The 20,272-nt window shown below is 37.1% G+C and overlaps 1 protein-coding gene across 4 annotated transcripts in view; it reads left to right on the top strand.

Annotated features, from left to right (window-relative positions):
* Positions 1–684: 684 nt before the first annotated feature.
* Positions 685–20,272, top strand: part of ADGRF5 (adhesion G protein-coupled receptor F5) — a 159,242-nt gene continuing 139,654 nt past the window's right edge. The window contains exons 1-2 of one of the 4 annotated variants that reach the window (XM_056818364.1): positions 833–1,184; positions 5,965–6,010. The gene's annotated coding sequence lies outside the window, so the exon portion shown is untranslated. Of the gene's footprint in view, positions 707–832; positions 1,185–5,964; positions 6,011–20,272 lie in introns of those variants that run through there. The other 3 variants (XM_007484031.3, XM_007484034.3, XM_007484032.3) reach the window with 3 other exon arrangements.

Genomic DNA, 20,272 nt, shown 5'->3' with positions numbered 1-20,272 from the left:
TTAGACTCTCCATGTTCTAGGCTATCAGTTTCAGAAAAGCAGACAATTTGCATTGGTAAAGGGACTTTCTCATCATCTGCCAGTTCCTTATATCAATGAAAATAAAGGTCAAGACCCTGTTCCTATTTTGCATATGGGGAAAGAAGAGTTGAAGTGACTTTTTCAGACATGCAGGTATGAAGGTCCAGAACCAGAATTATGGGTGAATGGTACCTAAGTGATACAGTGGATAGAACACTGGAATTGAAATCAGGAAAACTCATCTTCCTGAGTTCAAATTTGGCCTCAAACATTTACTAGCTATGTGACCTTGGGCAAGTCACTGAACCCTGTTTGCCTAACTTTCCTTACTGTAAAATGACCAGAAGAAGGAAATGACAAGTCATCCCAATATCTTTACCAAGAAAACCTAAAATGGGGTTAAGGAGAGTTGGACACAACTGGAGATCAGCAAGGACCTTGAGAAACTTCAAATTCTAAGATAAACAAACAGGAGATGAACAGCCCTATCCAAAGACAATCTTTTTCCTGGGGGAGTGGAAAAGACTTTCAATAGTTCTGTTCTGACCTATCCCTCTGAAATTTCAGCCCTTGGATTTAAGCCAGGATCCCCTTCAGTTTCAGAGAAGCTGAGCACATTCTTGAGTCTGGGTTGGTCAAACACTTGAAGAACCTTCAGGAAGGACAGTACTTCATTATAAGCAAGGTAAGACTCTCTGCTGGGGACTGTCAGTCTCTTTGCTTACTCTAGTCATCATGGATATTTCCTGGTGTTTATTCTGCTCTTTCCAACAACCAAAGGAAAAGTTTAAATCTGCCCTTTCCCTTGGGAACCTGGAGAGAGACTCCATGCACCAAATACAGGAAATCATGTGGAGAGGATTCCCATATTACCTCCCCTCCCCCTGCCTCCACCCCCACCTCCCCTCTAGTCATACATGCAGTCACTCGGGTCTCTTAGCTTTTCCCTCTAGCATGGAACACAAAGAAGGTGGCTTACCTCTCCCAAGTCAGTCCTCTAAGCATTAAAGGATTCAAAGAGAATTCCAGGGAGACTCCGCCCACCCATTCTGGTCAACTACCTGGGAAACAGTTAAGTCGTGCCCTGAGGTACATGTTAGACCTTGGAGGACTAGTCCATAGAGAGTGGAATCGTGGGATCCCATCAACCACAGCTGTGAGAGGTGGGTGTTGCTGAATTGCCTTTATTTATTTATACACTTCTGTTGGTGAGTTTAAGATAAAGAATTTGTTCCATGAAAAATATCTTTTGAGATGTGTCTCTTGCTCTGTCTGTCTGTCTGTCTGTCTCTATCTATTCACCCATTCATTTAGTTTTCTAGCTATCTTTTTTTTTCCCCCTGTCCATGGGCCTTGTGGATTTCCCCGAGTTCTACAACTGCTTTGTAAAGAAGGGAAGTTGAGAGGAGAATGCTTTCGGCTCTCTGTCTGTCTTGGGTAGAGAATGCCAAGGAGGTTGGCAATAAATCTGAGTCTGATTTTGCTAGAAATCAGAGGGGAAGTAAGATTATTTGGATATTAGAAAGGGTTTGGTTTTTGTTTTTCCCTCTGAGGTTTAGCCGCCCTCAGGTTTGTATTGTGAGTTTGTTGTTGTTTTTTTGTTTTTGTTTTTGTTTTTTTTAATAACTGATCCTGGAAGCTTCGCTCTCAAGTAAGAAGGTGCTAGGGCCATTTTCATTCAGTAAGTGCAGCCCAGGAAATTTTCTAAATCAGGAATACTGAATGACAACTAAAGTATGATAATAGCATTCTGGTGGAGACAGTCCTGTAATTAAGGATCATAAAGATTTCTAGTTTTTTCTACTACATAGAAGCTATTAAACCTCAATGCAATCAAATGTCTGCATAGTCTTTTAATGAAGGTCAGTGATCCTTTGTAGCAGGTAAATTTCTTTAAGTGCTGCTTAGATTTACACTGATTTTTCCTTTGTTCCTTTCTGTAAGTCTTAGCATACCACTTGGTGTGTATAGATCCTGAGGGGCTCTATTCAGGACAAGCCAGTATGGTGTATTAATTAGAGGACCTGGGTTTAAATTCTGCCTTTAACAAAAGTAGTTTGTAAAATTAAAAAAAAAAAAAGCTTTGAAGGACTAAACTAGGTTAACTAATACTAGTGCTTTGCCCCTACCCCAATACAAGTAAAATAGAGCAGAATGAAGATTTTTATTTCAAAATAAAAGTATGATAACATTTTTTACACCAATTGCCCCTCTTGGTCTTTCTATTGTTAAGATTCCTTTCCTGGTCTTAACAACTATTAGCATTTCCTCTTCCCTCAAGGTTATCTTGTATATGTTTTACATAAATTTATATATGTATATGAATCATGTATCATGTATATATATGCCATTGGACCACTCATTTAAGCTTTCCCAATAGGAGCTGCAGCTCAATCCTATTAGGAAATCCAAACTCTACAAATAAACCTTGATTTATTGTAGTTGACTTAAGAAAATGTTAATATCATAGATTACACTTTAAAGTGTGTTCAGCATACATTTTTGGAGAACTATTTATTAAGCATCCCTCTTTCCTCAGCCCTCTGTTTCTTTACTTATAAAATTATTTTCAGGGCAGCTAGGTGACTTGGTGGTAGAGTGGCAGGCCTGAAGATAGGAGGTCCTGGGTTCAATGTGCCCTCAGAAACTTCTTAGCTGTGTGACTGGGCAAGTCATTTAGCCTCTATTGCCTAACCCTTACTCCTTTTCTGCCCTGGACTCAATACTATTATCAATTCTAAGATGGAAGGTACAGTGTTTGTTCGTTTTAATTGATTTTCAGACATTTTCTCCAGCTTTAAATCATATTACTTTTGGTAACTGAAAGCAAAAGAATTTGAGTTTTAAAATATAAGGACCCTGTACTTGTAAAATCAGCCAGTACACAGGTACATATTAAGCATTTACTCGCTATGTGCCAGGTTCATAGATTAAAAGCTGGGAAGAACCTTAGAGGTCATATAGGCCAACATCTTCATTTTATAAATAAGGAAATAAAATCCCAGAGACAATTTCCCTCAGATCACACAGGTACTACCTGTAGTAACAGAATTTAAATCCAGATTCCATTCAATGCTTTCTCTATCATATTATAATCATACTGGACTTGGAAACAGAAAGAACTCAAATCTGGCCTCAGATATTTATTAGCTGTGTGACCCTGGGCAAGTCACTTAACACTGTTTATCTCAGTTTCCTCATCTATAAAATGAGCTGGAGAAAAAAATAACAAACCACTCCATTATCTGCCAAAGAAACACCAAAATGGAGTCATGAAGAGTTGGACTCAACTGAAATGATTCACAGCAACAAAACATATTTGTTGCCTACTGGCTTTACCAAAGCTCTCCTACATCATTTATCTCATTATCTAAGTCTGTGAGATAAATAAAGAAGATTACATTATAATTCTTACTTTACAGAACAAAATATGTATTAATCATCTTCCTTGCACAAAAAAAATCTAAGATAATAGAATTCAAAAAGTATCAAAAACCCTCAGGATTGGAAAGAGCCTCAGAGGCCACTTGGTCCCCTCTGCCCATCTGTGAAGATCCTCTTTAAGAGATAACTGACAAACTGTTCATTGACAATCTTGTAGATTCTAGTCAGGGGGATCCATGACCTCCCAGACAGCCTGCTTGAATCTACCTATTGCACCATCGGTTTACCCACATGTCTATCTTTTTCACAAGAATCCCAAGGAAGCCCATTCCAGTTTATTAAAGCTCTGTTAGGAAATTTTCCTTTACATTAACCCTTGATTTGACTTTTTGCATCTTCTATCTCTTGCTCTATATTTTGACCTCTGGGGTTAACCAGGACAAATTTATTCCCTTTCCCATGCTAGTAGTCCTTCAAATGCTTTAAGAGGGCTATAATATTTAGATCTGTCAATCTTGATCTAGAATCTGTGAACTTGGTTTTTGAAAAATATTTTGATAATTTTATTTCAATTTAATCATTTTTCTTTATAACATCGTGTTTTATTTCATTCATTTAAAAATATTATTCTGGGCAGCAAGGTGGTTCAGTGGATAGAGAGCCAGTTCCAGAGAAAGGAAGTCTTGGGTTTAAATCTGACCTAAGACATTTTCTAGCTCTGTGACCATGGGTAAATTACTTACCACCAGTTTCCTAGCTCTTATCACACTTTTGCCTTGGGTATCAATTCTGAGACAGAAGGTAAGAGTTTAAAACACACACACACATTATTATTATTATTATTATTACCAGACTGCCCAATTCTTGAAGGAGAGAAATAAGGATTTATTAAGTACCTGCTACCTGCCAGTTACTTTAAAAATATTTTCTCATTTTGATCCTCACAGCAACCCTGGGAGATGAGTGCCATTATTATTCTCATTTTACAGATGAAAAAACTGAGGCAAACAGAGGTTAATTGACTTGCCAAAATCATACAACTAGTTTTTGTCTTAAGTCAAATTTGAACTCAGGCCTTTCTGATTTCCCAGTGTGCCACCTAGCCACACACCTTTGCTCATACAAAAAAAAATGTTTAAAAACACTTACCTAGGTTTTCTCTAGGTAAAGCACCCCAGCCCCTTTAACTGATCCTTATCTGTCTTGAACTTGAAGACTTTTACCAGAGGATTGTAGATTAAAATTCAGAAAGATCCTTGAAAGCCATTGAGTCACCATCTTCATTTTACCAATGAGGAGCCTAAAGCCCAGAGAGGTTAAATTATTTGCCCAGTGTCACAGGATATAGGATTTAAACTTAGATCTTCCTAACTTCAGGTCTTACATTCCATTCACTAGTCTACCGAGCTGCCCACATTGACCTCCTCTAAACTCTCTCCAGTTTGCTCAATATCCTTCTTTTATTTTTTAAATTTTTTAAGGAGTCAATACTGTGTATTGGCTCCAAGGCAGAAGAGTGGCAAGGGCTAGGCAATGGGGGTCAAGTGACTTGCCCAGGGTCACACAGCTAGGAAGTGCCTTAGACCAGATTTGAACCCAGGACCTCCCATCTCTAGGCCTGGCTCTCAATCCACTGAGCCACCCAGCTGCCCCCTCAGTATCCTTCTAAAATGTGATAGATGGAACAGAATCCAATCCTCCAGCTTTGATCTGACTATACCAGAGTAGGGTTCAATAGGACTATAATGCCTCTATTCCTAGATATGATATATTTTTAATGTAGACTAATATTGAATTAGCTTTTTTGGCTACTGTTACACAATGTTTATCTAAACTGAGGTTGTAGTCTACCCACTAAATCTAGCCATGCCTTCCCTACTTTATACTGAAGAAATTTAGTATTTTTTTGAATAATTTACATATACAACTTTAATATACAACTTTATACTCATCCCTATTCGATTTCATCTTACTAGATTCAGACTAATATTCTAACTTTTCCAGTCTGTTCCTCTGCGTGACCACCATGGTGTACATTAGTTGTCCTACCATAAGGCAGTAAAAATTTGATAAACTTTTTGTCTATGCCTTTTATCCATGTCAGTGATAAAAATATTATGAAACCTTAGACCGAGAATAAATTTCAGGAACAATCTTCTTGGAGAAGCCTCTTTCCAAAATGACATCAATCATAAGCTTCTTTATTTGGCATGAGGACTATTTTATTTGTGTGTGTATCTTTAGTGTCTGGCACAATACATGGCGTATAGTAGGCAATAAATGTATATTGAGCGATGACTACTCTTTGCATCTGGCCATTCAATCTATCACAAATCCATTTATCAGCTAGTTCATATCTCTTCTTTTGCTCCACCATAATAGTATCAAGACTTTGTAATATACTTTGCTAAAATCTAAGTAAACTATTTGTTTACAGCTATAGCAAACATCTAAGAAAATCTGGTAACCCTCTAAAAAGAGAAAAATAAAGCTTTTCTGTCTTGACTTGTTCTTGATGAACTAATTTTGGCCTTTTGTGATTATCTTTTCTTTTTCTAGATGTCCACCAACCACTTTTACTAATAGGTCCTGGAATTTGGTAAAGGTGAGTCAGACTCATTGGCTTAGAGTTTGCAGAATCCATTAACTTCTCTTTTATGCAAAGTAGGAAAATATTTATCATTTTTTTTTTCAATTTTGTGATTCCTCTCAAATTCTTTATGATCCTTCAAAAATCACTGACAGGGGCTCAATTTATCTGTCAGTATTCTCAGTACCCCAAGTGTAGTTTACAATTTGAACCTGATGATATGAATTCATCATGGACAAAAAGTCAACAGCTGGTTAACAAGCATTACATGCCTACTATTGTGCCAAACACTGTGCTAAGTGTTGGAGACAAAAAGAAAGGAAAAAGGCATTCTCTAATCTCAGGGTGCTCATAATCACAAAAGAGGAGACAGCATGGTAACAATTATGTATAAAACAAGGTACAAGACAAATTGAGGATAATTTTAAAGGGAAGGAAGCTGTATGAGGGATTAGGAAGAGCTTCTTGTAGAAAATGGGATAGTTGCTGGGACTTGAAGGGCATCAAAGGTGCTATGAGATGGAGAAGAGGTGGGGGAAAGATATAGACATGGGAGACCAAAAATTAAAATGCTTGCTTCCTGGAAGATAGAGTTTCTAGTTCAGTGCAATCTTATGCTGTCTTTGGTCCTATCCCTATTCTGATCTTCCTCTTTTCCACAATATAGCTAACAACAAAACAACGAGCATTCATTAGCCTCAGCTTTTCTTGTTAACGGTTAATCAGTCTGAGCTTTAATATTCCTGACACTCTTCCTTCAGGACTATGCTTATTGCTTCCACCAATGCCTTCCCTTGTTTTCATCCTCTAAGGAGCTCTATAGATTGAGAACTTCTAAATGATGTATAATGATGTAAAGGACTTTGAAAATCTTAAAGTACTATATAGTGGTTTTTTTAAAAAACCCTTACCTTCCGTCTTGGAGTCAATACTATGTATTTTTATGAACAGAGAAGTGAAGGTTTTTATGAACAGAGAGGAAGGCTCAAATGAAGAAATTTTGCAGACATAAGATTTGCAAATTGATTGAATAGTTCAAGTGAGAAAGAGTAATAAAGATGATTCCAAGAATATGAAGTTGGGTGACTAGAAGAATGGTTATTCCCCTCCAAAGTTTGCAAGATTTCTGATGGGAAGGGGGGATGAAAGAGGATCTTCTGAACTGGCAGTAATGTATCCCTTCTCTACTCTGTAAAGATACTTAGAATCCCCAAACATTAAACTTCTAGGAGCCCTTGGTGATCCTCTTGTCTAGTCCCCTTATTTTATATATATGGAAACTAAAGTCCAGAGAAATGAACTGATTTGCCCAGGGCTTTTCAAAATTTCAGTACTACTCTTACTTCTGCATACATACATACATATACACACATGTGTATCAAACAAAATAACATATGTAAACCACATTACAAACTTTAAATGCTGTAGGAATGTTATTGTTATCTGTATTCTTCACTGTATGGATAAAAGGATTCAAAACTACAGAGAAATGAAAAGTAGTGAGACTGAGGACCCCAAGGAAAAATATTGATCATTTTGCCTACTTTGCTGAAAAGCACGGGCCTTGACTTCACCAGGACTAAGAAAATTCTTGTGAACAATATTATCTCTGTGATCTATCATGGAAAAAATATAAGAGTAATAAGGTCACTCTCCAAAATCCTATTATAACTGCTTATCGTGGTTTCTTCACATCCCCCCCCCCAATTTTGTGTCATTTTTGACCTTTGCTTTCACCAGTACTTCCCTGATAGTGCAAAGATGAAAAATTCAGAAATTACTCGTACATCAGTAATCTGGTTAACATTTTATATCTGTTGAACCCCTTATAGTTTACAAAGCACTTTGGAGTTGCAACATTGCCATAATGAACGCATGAGATCTGATGATCTAATCAAATATTTCAAGTCAGAGAACCTAGGTTTGACTGTTACCTTACTACCTGTGTGATGCTGGACTTATCTCTCTTCTGCTGTAGGAAGGAAGTGCTTCAAATCAGTTTCCTCCTCTACAAAATGAAAAGGCTAGGCATGATGATCTCTAAATCTCGGAGAGTTTTAAATTCCTTTCACCTAAAAATGTTGTCCTATTTGAGTCTCACCTTTCTGTGAAGCCAATGACAGAAAGATCATTATCTTCTTTTTAGAAATGAGGAAATTCAAGATTATAGAGGTTATATGACTTGCCTAAAGATACCCAAGTGATAAGAGTACTAGGACTCCAACCCAGGGCTTTTGGCATCCAGCTTAGTACTTTTTCTACTGTAATTCAGAAATAATCTACACATAGTTGAAAATGTGATGAAAAAATGAAAAGAAAATGAGCAGAATTTCAAAAATTATTTTGTGCAATAGATGTCTCCACAGTTACACAACTAACTTGCAGTTTTGAACAATGTAATATTCAAAGGATCATTGGATGATGGTTTTATATTTGGTGGCTGTCTGTAATGTATTGACCATAAAAGCAATTGACTCAGGTCAGTGAAATGTAGTCTTAAACACTTTTCTAACAAGGTATCTCCTATGAACATGATCAAATCATGCAAAATGCCTTGATAAATTCAAATACAGAGAAAACTTTGCTGACCATTCCACTAATTATTAATACCAAATGTAGCTGTTGCTGTCCTGAAGGTCATTCAGGGTAGAGGCCATATGGAGAAGGAATTTTCTATAAATCAAGGGTCCTTAGCTCTCTTCTGCCTGAAGAAAATACAAACCACTGGGTAGCGTTATGCCTCTATAAAAGAGCTTCTTAACATTTTTTGTGACATGGGTCCCACTGGCAATCTAATGAAACCTATAGACTGCCATCTCAGAATAATGTTTTTAAATTCATGAGGTAAAATACACAGGATTGCAAAGCAAACAAATATGTTGAAGCAGTTATTGAAACATTTAAAAAAAACTTTACAGATCTCAGATTCTGTCACATAAGATGAAGTCTTCAACACATTTCTTTCTACAGATAACATATTGTAATAATTACACCAAGGCCCCAAACACTAGAAATCCCCCTAAATTACATATGAGACCACTCAAAAGAGACAGAAAAAAAGCAAATGGATGAAGAATTACTTCATTGTCTGGACTAGAAATTATTAAGCTTTTTTTTTTTATGGCAATCTGGTGAAGTCTATGAGCCTTTCTTATAATGTTCTTTTCTTTATACTCCTTTTATGTAAAATAAAAAAAAACAGTAGATGACATGAAGAAAAAATCAGAAATGATTTTTATGATAAAATCTCTTAAATTTGCCTAGTGTCAGAAAGGACAAATAACAAGCTTTAATTTGTTCAGCTCTAGTTACTAGTTATTTCATTTTAAAAATACCTCTAGGGGGTAACTGGGTGACTCGGTGGATAGAGAGCCAGGCCTAGAGATGGGAGGTCCTGGGTTCAAATATGGCCTCAGATACTTCCTAGCTATGTAACCTTGAGCAAGTCACTTAACCCCCATTGCCTAGCCTTTACTGCTCTTCTGTCTTGGAACCAATACACAGAATTGAGTCTAAGATGGGTAGTAAGGGTATAAAAAAATTAATTAAATAAATTAAATAATGACCTCCACTTTGCTCTAAGATTTGTTGTAGTCCTTTAACATATAACAGCTTAGTAGACTTTGTGGTATGTTGTATTATTATGTGTGTATTATAATATATGTGTGTCACATATATTTTTAATTTATTGTTTTATCCATTAAAATTCACAAGTATCTAACTCTTTTCCTCACACTAAACATTTTATAAAAAGATATATGTATATATAAAACTACATCTTACTTATTTCTATTCTTTCTCTAGGGGTAGACATATACGAGTTATTCTTCAAGCAATATTTCTGTTTTTGTCTATAATGTTCTCTTGGTCCTACTCATTTTACTCATTTTACTCTTCATAATTTTATGTAAATCTCCCCATTTTTAATAGTTTTTTAGATGCATAAAACAAAATATATAGGATTACAAAGGAAACCAATTATATTGAAATAAAGTTATGAAAATACTTTTTTTTTAATCCCTAGATCCCCTGAAATCTTTCCATGTACCTTTTGACAATATGTAGAACCCAGGTTGAGAATATTTGACCTAAATTATGACATACAAATGGATAAATATCTCATTGGTTTAGACTACTGATACTCTTAAGTGGACATTTCATATGGATCTTAAGTAAGTGGACTCTGAATTGAATAGGTAGAAGAAAATAGGTTGAATTGTATGTGAAGAGCTGTACAGCACTTTCAAAGTATTCCTTTATGTACACACATATACACACATAAACACACAAACAGAGATAATCAAAACATATTCTTCTGCTAATACTACATGGTTGTGAATCTTTGAACATCACAATTTCTGAAAAGTCAAAATAGCAGATCACCTAAAAGGCAAAGGAGAGGGATATATGTTGGATTTAAGAAGGCTGGTAAATATCTCTAATGGTGTCATTTTAAGAAGCAAGGCAAAAGATACTATCCCGGCAATCTGTGAGAAAAAGACATGGGTTATTTATGGAATAAGAGTAAAGGACAACATGGCGATAACCCATAGGCAATTCTGGGACACATGGAATATAAAAGACTCCAACACATTTGGTAGATCCTATAAGGAACAATTTATGAAATTACATAGACAAGATAAAAAGGAACAAATGGGTTATTGTCCAAAAAGGTAAAGAAGTGCTACATTAATGAGATGAAAGATCTATTGATGTATATAAACTCTATAGAATTCTCAAAGGACCCTATTAAATATGAACTGATGATGATAACAGTATAGAAAGCATGTTACCTGGTGCCATGGGAGACAGAACCAAAGTTTCTTTGGAAGACAGCTAGTAGGGCAGAACAAAGTATTTCTGCCTTTTGCATGATTAAAACAAACAAAAAAACAAACAAACCATACCCATACAGATGTTGATTTGTACAATAGTGCTTTTAAAAAATTAAAATTTGGTTGATGCAAACTAGTCATATATCTGTTCTAGAACTGAATGTTTTTCATCTGAGAACAAAATTGAGACTAAAGAGAGAGGCATATATTCATATATACTCATAATCTACATCTAAATCTATCTCTACTCTACCATATATATAGAGAAATCGATATAAATAGGTATTCATATATAAAGACATAGTTATAATCTTATATATAGATCTCTCACACACATATGTCTTAGAGATAGATAGAAAGATGATAGGAAGATAGATGATAGAGAGATAGTGAGATAGACAAACAGACTTTGGACCTCAGCTTCTTTTATCAATGAACTCACAACTCCAGGAGCTAGATAGATAAAAAGATGAATGGATGGATGGATAGATAGATAAATAGATATAGTATACATATAGCCCACATATATAATAAAATATATATAGATGTACACATGGATATAGATATGTATGTAAATAAAACATTTAATAAATCTAATGTCTAACATGGTATGTGTGTGTGATATCTTATATTTAGAGCTAGAAAGGATTCTTAAGTTCAAAGAAGCCTTTCAGATTAGGAAATTTAGGACTTACCCAAGGTCATACAGCTAAGAAATATCTGATGCAGGATTTGAAGTTAGGTCTTCTTCCTTTACTCTATCTACTATAACATATACTTTTATACATACATATATATTCATAATATCTTTTATTATATGTATATATATATAGCTAGACAGCACAGTGGATAAGAGTCCTGGACTTGGAATCTGGTAGATGAGTTCAAATCTAGTCTCAGACACTTGCTAGCTGTGTGATTCTGGGTAAGTCACTTAACTTCTGTGTGCCTCAGCTTTTTCCTCTGTAAAATGGGGATGATAATAGAGTATTTATTTCACAGGGTTGTTTGAAAGATCAAATAGTATAATGTATGCATAGTACTTCATCAGCCTTAAAGTGCTTTGTAAATGCTAACTATTATTTAACTGGAAAATATGGAAATATAGCTTATTTTTTATGTAATATAAATATATAACTTTCAGAACAGCATTAGATTTATATTGTACTCCAGAGGGAAAAAGAAAAAAGAAAAGCTATAGGGGAAAAAGGTCAGTCTAAACACTCTTTAACTAGGTTACTCTTTAACTAGATTATTAATTGCTCCTTATGCCCTAAACACATTCCTAGTCCCTGGATTTGCTGCCCAGCACAACCTCACTTCCTGGTTTGGGGACTGTTCTAGGGGTACTTGAAGCAAAAAATTCAATAGAGACATTTAGACCTTTTTGGCATCTCTGACACTTCTAACCCTTCCTTTCCCTTAGCTTTCTGCTTAACTTGATGGGGAGAAAAGGGGATAGAATTGGAGGCATACGTTTCTTCTTTACTATTTTTTTCTTCAAAATGTGAATATTCTTTTATCTTTCCCTTGAGTAAATAAATTCAGATTGGTTCCTATTTTCATTGATTAATATCAACTAGGTGACTAGTCCTTTGAAATGTGAGACTTCTTGGGTATCATTTAGAACTGGAGAGTGAACAAGTCAGCTGGGATGGAGGGGAATCTTTTTGCCAACAAATGATTCTTCTTTTCTAAAATAGAAAAATTTCCCTACCCAAGTAGTGGATCAGAAGCCCTGAAATAATGACCTTTCTGCTGTCTGTGTGCCTGGGCCCCTATATAGGATTCCTCTTCCTAACTTAGCTGAATTAAGGGAGGTACGTGTGTGTGTGTGTGTGTGTGTGTGTGTGTGTGTGTGTGTGTGTGTATGTGAGTGATTTATATGTCCTCCTTCCACATAAAGTATAATGTTTCCCTGTAGCCTTTACTAACTGTAAATATTTCTCACCATATTAGAAAGGGCAAGTCAACAAGAATTTATTATGTCTAATATGTGTTAGGTAAGCATTGTGCTAAGCTCTAGGGATGCAAAGAAAAGCAAAAAAGAGTCCTTACTTAAAAGTGCTCAGAATTTAATAGGAGAGACAACATGTAAACAACTCTGTGCAAAATCCAGGAGATTACTGGCTGGATTCTTGGACTCTATCAGCCTCTGGTTATAGAGGCAACTGGACCATCAATAAAGCTCTACCCAGATTCATTTAAAATGTGTTTGGAGATCCCAAGTGCAAAGTACTTATAATTCCCAAAGTTTTTGGTTGAGGCCCCAGCAAAGGTCAGGTGAGCAGAAAATAATATAATATAGAATGTGAAGCTAAACCCTTTCAGCTTGGTATGATGTCAGTGGAGTGTTCTTAGAACTTAGAACTAGATACTAGTTCTAAGAAGAAAATGTTTTGTGATCTGGGACACAAAGACCCTTCTCTAGACCTCAAAGTTTCTTTAACTATTTTTTTTTAAGCCCTTACCTGCATCTTGGAGTCAATACTGTGCATTGGCTCCAAGGTAGAAGAATGGCAAAGGCTAGGCAATGGGGGGCTTAAGTGACTTGCCCAAGGTCACACAGCTAAGAAGTGCCTGAGGTCAGATTTGAACCCAGGACCTCCCCTCTCTAGGCCTGGCTCTTAATCCACTGAGCTACCCAGCTGCCCTTGCTTTAACTCTTTTTAAAACTTACTTTCTGTCCTAATAACAATTCTAAGACAGAAGGGCAAGGACTAGGTAGTTGGAGATGAGTGACTTGCCCAGGATCATACATCTAGGAAGTGTCTGAAGCCATATTTGAATATCCAGGTCCTCTTGCTCTATCCACTGTGCCACCCAACTGCACTTAAATTTCTTTAATTTTTAAGTGAGAGGCTAAGGCTTCTTCTAGCTCTAACATTCTGAGTCCACGATCATTTTTCCCCTCTTTGATTTTACCTCCACATTTTTTTAAACTACAAATTTTCTTGAAATTTAACTGGGCACACAAGGTGGAAAGCATAAAAACCAGTTTATTTTTAGACACCCATCAGCCAACCCAGAACCTAAAAACCACTGTCAAATGTCCGAACTACAGCCCTGAGAATTTCCTTCAACAATGTCTAGTTTCCTCTCATTGTTAAAATACAAAGGACATACTGAAACCCACTGGAGATCCCAGATTAACCCCTCCCACCTTGAATTCTGGAACCTGCCACTATATTGGTGTGCACAGGCTGAGATGCTAGGGGTCAAGTTGTGAGTGACCTGGGATGGCCCTGGACAGAAGCAATGAGTGCCTATGCATGATTTCATCTAAAAATATTCAGAAGGCCAATTAAGGCATTTCAGAAGTAAAGGCTTGACTATCTTCTAGAGTTAAGCATCTGACCTTCACCCTTTGCTATATGGGCAGCTTCCTGCATAGTCTTGGAATAGGACCAACCTGGATGACTCTCAGATGAGGTGTTTAGCCTTGTTTCCCAAGCATAAAGAGTTATTCCATGTTATTAAAAGGAAAATACACATGCATAGATACACCCATAAACTGGCCCAGGCATCCAGAAAAACACTGTCTTTGGTGAAAAGAGCTTTATTTTTAGAGACAAAAGATTTGGATTTCATTTCCCAACTTGTCAACTTTGCAACTTTAGGTCCATAATTTAGTCTTTCCAAGTCACAATTTCCTCATCTGTAAAATGAAGAGATAGGCCTAGGTAACCCTTTGGGATCCATCTAGTTCTCTCTCTCTCTCTGATCCTATAAAATATGAATTATATTGTCTTGCACAAAAATCGAAAACTGAAGGGATGCTCATAAATTATGAATGACTGAACTAGCTGTGGCATACGATTATAATAGAATACTATCGTGCTATGAGAAATGACAAAGGGGTGGATTCCAAAAACCCAAAGAAGTTTATATGAGCTGATATAAAGCAAGGTGAGCAGAACCAGGAGATCATGGTACACTGAAACACCAATATTGCAGTGATGATCAACTTTGAAAACTTAGCTACTCTGATCAATGTAATATTCTAAGACAATTTCAGAGGTCTCTTGATGAAAAACGCTATCCACCTCCAAAGAGGGAATTGATGAACTTTGTGTGCAGACTGAATAATTTAAAATTTTTTTCTTTTTTTTTGTACCATGGATAATGAGGAAATATGCTTTGCTTATTTGTACATGTATAATCAGTATTATATTTCTTGCTTTCTCAGTAGATGGAGGAGGAAATGGAGGCAGGTAGAGAATTTGGAACCAAAAATTAAAATAAAAATATATATTGTCTTACATATTGAATCTGTTTAATGAATGTTTTCATTCATTCCATAAAACAAGAATTACATCATCTCATATACTAAGTACTTAATAAACATTCTGTGTATGTCTTTCTCACTCTCACTTTTTATCTGACCTATAATTTAAACAGTATATGGAACTTCTAGTGAAGAGACTCCATCGCATAATCATTGGCAGCTGGAATGGGAAAGATACTGAGAGGTTAAATAATCTGACCATAGCCAAATGGCTAGTCTGTGTGAGAAGGAGGATTTGACCAAGACCTCCCTGACTCCAAGATTAACTCTCTGTGCACTAAACCAGTCTGTCTCTTATCTCTCTCAAATGACTATTAGGACTTGTGAGCCAAATGAGTAGCTATTGAACTTGGTGCCACATATAAAAATAGGGAGTATGGCAAAGTGGATAGAGAGTCATCCTTGCAATGAGGAAGACTTGAGTTTGAGGTCAGTCTCTGAATAGTACTATTCATCTGACCTTGGGCTTCACTTTTCCATGACCCAGATATTCTCCAAGAGACCTAGAGGTGTTTCTCTTCCCCTCCTCCTCACCTTGAAATTATCCCCCAAATATTATCTTCTGATCACATGCAGCAAAAAAAGAACACTGAGCTTAGACATTGGAAGCCTATTTTGGATTCTTGGTTGCAGTGCTTACCAGCTGAGTAGCTGTGGGCAAATCACTTAATTTCTTTAAGTATCAGGTTTTTTTATCTTCAAAGTGTGAACAGTAATACTTGAATGATTTACCTTAGAAGATTCCTGTGAGAAGGTGTGTTGTATTGCTTAAAGTGCCTCATCAATGGGAGTTATTTATACCTGAGGCTTCCTTAACATAGTAGGTTCATCATAACTTCAGAGAAAGTCAATTGATATTATTACCTCCAGGAGAGTGTGTTGACTTGCCTGGAATCATAAAACAGGTCACTGCAAAAGCAATGATTAGAGCTTAGAGTCATCACATTGGGCAGATTCAGACAGAGCTGGAAGGAACCTTAGAAATGATCTGTTCTCTCTTGCAAGCGAAGAAATGGTTCAAGAGAGGTAAAATCATGTAGGAGTCAAAAAAGAAGTTTTGGTACCTTAGAGATGATCAAATTCTTTATTGGTGAGGAATCTGAGGTCCACAATGCTTAAATGACTTGTCCAAAGTCACATGGCTATGAGTGCTTGCTTCTTTGCATTCAAAGAAGACCAAAATGACATCACTATGTTGGAGTCAATGTACAGTGTGTCCAACTGCGGCTGGCCAGACCAATAGAAGAAGCCCAGAAGGCTTCACCACAGGTCAGATACTAATATCCAAGTTCACATAGGTTGTCAGCCATAGACAAAGGGTTTGAACCCAAGTCCCTGACCCTAAATTCAGCATAGTCACTCCATGATACGGATAACTCCATGTCAGATTTAAACCTGGTTCTATGGTGTCCAAATCCAATAATCTATCCAGTCCCACAAACCCTCTGGCCATTCTGAGAATAGTGTTGTACATCCCACATGGGCATAGCCCCTTCCTCAGCCCAATGGAGGCCTCAAGGGCTGGAGTGAAAACAAAATAGAAACAGGCAGGGTGAGTGGATAAAAGGAATATTTCTTTTTATCAGAATGAGGACCTCAAGGTCCCTTTCACATTCACGGATGAAGGAAAACCAGTTATAGTGAAAATGAAATCATAATCCCAAGGGTGTGTGTATATGTGGGGGAGAGTCTTATTGATTGTTTTGTTTTCCAGTGTTTATTATCAAACACCCGCAGGAGTTCACAGGGCACTTTTCTAATGTCCAAAGCTGGGCCCTGGGAATTTCCTTCCACAAAGGCAGAGCTTCCTCTCTTTGTTACCAGTCAAAGGACAGGACTGAAACATTACTAGAGATCCTTAACCCTTTGTCCCATCCCTGCCACCACCACTCCTCAAATCCCAGGTTGCATCTGAGATGAGAAAATTCAGTTTCTCAGGTTTTATGACTCCTTGCCAACTGAGTAGGAAGGTGGGTATCTATCTGTGCCTACAAAGTCCCTCATTTCATTTTGAGGAGTCTCTTTTTTTTTTCTAGAACAGAAAACCAACTTGCTCACACCATACAGATTAGAGTGAATATTTGTAATCTTGGCCACACTGTTCAGGACTGCATCCCAATTTAGTAGCAGTAACATGTTTCCCCTCTCCCAAGTTCAAGTCCTTAGTCCTCAGGAAGATGAAAGGAAATGAGGTATTCCCCCCCACCCCCCATCATGGCATGACTTATTGCTCAAAGAGGCTGACCGAGGAATTCCAAGATCAACATAATAATTTTTAAAAATTTATTTATTTAGAATATTTTTCCATGATTCCATGATTTATGATTTTTCCCATTCCTCTCCCTCCCCCCTCCCAGAGCCAGTGAGTAATTCCACTGGGTTATACATGGATCATTGTTCAAAACCTATTTCCACAACATAATAATTTTTAAAGATTTGTTGAGCATATACGAACCTGTGAGGAATAATGGAAACAGCACTGGGGAGAAGAACAAGGGGAATAATATTCAATGCCACCACAGTAAGGATGACAACAAATAAAGACTCCAGAACTCTGATCATGGCAACGACTGACTGCTAGTGACTCTACTCAATGCTACTGAAATATGTCTTCTTAACACCAGCAGAGGGGATAGGCTTAGGGACTAAATGGGGGCATCCTCTCTGAGTTGCCTACACTCCAGTTACATCTTCCTCCCCCTCCCCATCAAAAACCTGGACTCTATCCCTGCATCACCTACCTCTGATAGGAGAGTGTTGACCCTATCTTGGCTAGATAAAGGTCTCCAAGATACTTCCTAGACATCTCCACCCTATGCAGTGTCTGCCTGCCTCACCTTCTAGCTCCCCTTCATGTGTTATTTTGGGGGTAGTTAGGTGACACAGTGGATAGAGAGCCAACTTGAATCAGGAAGACCAGAGTTCAAGTGTCACCTTTGACACATACTGGTTATGTGACCCTGGACAAGTCACTGTAGACAATTCTAAGACTGTAAGTGGTAGAAGAGATGTTAATCTGTTTTGATAAAGGGGGTTTCCTTGTCAGAAGTTACTCAATACTGATGAAATCACAGGTTTAGTCTAAAACAAAATAAACCATCATTCCTGGTCTCAAATCTTTCTAGGAATGTGGCACTGTGATAGGGCATGGTGGGTTTCTGTTGTCTTGTGGCTTAAATGAATAATTGTCCATAAGGAAGATGGTAAGGGGCTGTTATTATAGACATATTAACAGACAGATTGACAGACAGACTGATGGGTTGATAGACTGACAAATGGACAGACAGAATGAATGTAGACTGACAGATTGATAGACAGAGTAACAGACCAATTAACAAACTGACAGACAGAATGACTAACAGATTGATCCTGATAGACAACAGAAAGACAGACTGACAGATTTATAGACAGATTGGCAGATAAATTGACAGACTGAAATAGATAGCTAAATCTATATAACTCTATGTGGGTCTATATAGACATATCTATCCATCTATCCATATGTCTATCTATCTATCTATCTATCTATCTATCTATCTATCTATCTATCTATCTATCTATCTATCTGTCTGTCTGTCTGTCTATCCCTCTGTCTATCAATCTGTCTATTTATCTAGACAAATAGGCAAATATACATATAGATACACACACATATATATTAATTTGGGGGACTATAACTTGGAGGCAATGTAATCAATTTCTAATTTTAATATATGAAAATTTTTTATCCTTTTATAGATTGTTAACCATTTATTTATAATGACCCACTTTAAGGATCATAGGGTTATAGATTTAGAGTTGAACAGGACTTCTGAGATCACCTAGTGCAACCTCCTTCATTTTACCTTTTCCCCATGTCTTTGCATCTATATCTGTCTTACCTCCCCTTCTAGAGACCCTTAGCTACCAGATTCAGAACCATCTTCTAAATGCAGCATTTTCTGATGGTCTCCCATATTATTGTTATACTTCTGGGTCTAGAGTCAGGAAAACCAGAGTTCAAATCTAGCTTCAGACAATTACTAACTGTATGACCCTGAGCAAGTCATTTAACCTCTGTTTGCCTTAATTCATTGGAGAAGGAAATGTCAAACCACTTTAGTATCCTTGCCATGGAGAATGCCTTTCTCCATGGAGAAAATCCCATGGAGAATATTGCAATACTCTGGAATGCTGAGTCACTAAGAGTTAGATACAACCAAACACTATGTCCATGGGCAAGGTTCTATATAGCTAGATGGCTCAATGGAGAGTGCTGGGCCTGAGTTCAAATATGGTCTCAGACATTTATTTGTTATGTGACCCTGGACAAGCCACTTAATCTCAGTTTGTTTTAATCCACCTGAGAAGGAAATGACAAAAACACTCTATTATCCTTGCCAAGAAAATTAGTTGGACAGTATGGTCCATGAAGTGATGAAGAATTAGATGTAACTAAACAATAACAACAAATTTTTATTGAAATACAAAGTGGTTTTCAATTCTTAGAATCATAGAGCTAGAGGTAGACCATCTAATTAGATGGAGACCATCTAAACCAATCCCTTCATTTTACAGATAAGGAAACAGAAGCCCAGAAAAGTTAAAGTAACTTTCCCAAGGTCACACAGGTAGTGAGTGGCAGAGGTGGGATTAGAATCCAGGTCCTCGGGGGTAGCTGGGTAGCTCAGTGGATTAAGAGTCAGCCCTAGAGACGGGAGGTCCTAGGTTCAAATCTGACCTCAGCCACTTCCTAGCTGTGTGACCCTGGGCAAGTCACTTGACCCCCATTGCCTAGCCCTTACCACTCTTCTGCCTTGGAGCCAATACACAGTATTGACTCCAAGACGGAAGGTAAGGGTTTAAAAAAAAAAAAAGAATCCAGGTCCTCTAATTCCAGATCCATGGACTTTCCATTGTACCACATTCTACCTACTATGTGCAAAGCATTGTGCTAAGCACTTTGGCTACAAAATTAAAAGCAACACATCTTTAGATCCTTAGGTGCTTACCATCTACTAGAGAGTGGGGGACAACACAACATTTATACAAATAAATAAATATAACAAAGGAGCAGTTGAAATAAAGTGCACTAAAATAAAGAGATAAAATTCACTTTTAATAAGGAAGATCAGGAAAGATTTCATGGAAAAGGTGGCATCTGGAAGGAAAAGG

This window comes from Monodelphis domestica, chromosome 2, assembly GCF_027887165.1.
Source record: "Monodelphis domestica isolate mMonDom1 chromosome 2, mMonDom1.pri, whole genome shotgun sequence".
In the NCBI taxonomy this organism is placed as follows: Eukaryota; Metazoa; Chordata; class Mammalia; order Didelphimorphia; family Didelphidae; genus Monodelphis; species Monodelphis domestica.
This window is presented reverse-complemented; position numbering and strand designations above follow the sequence as displayed.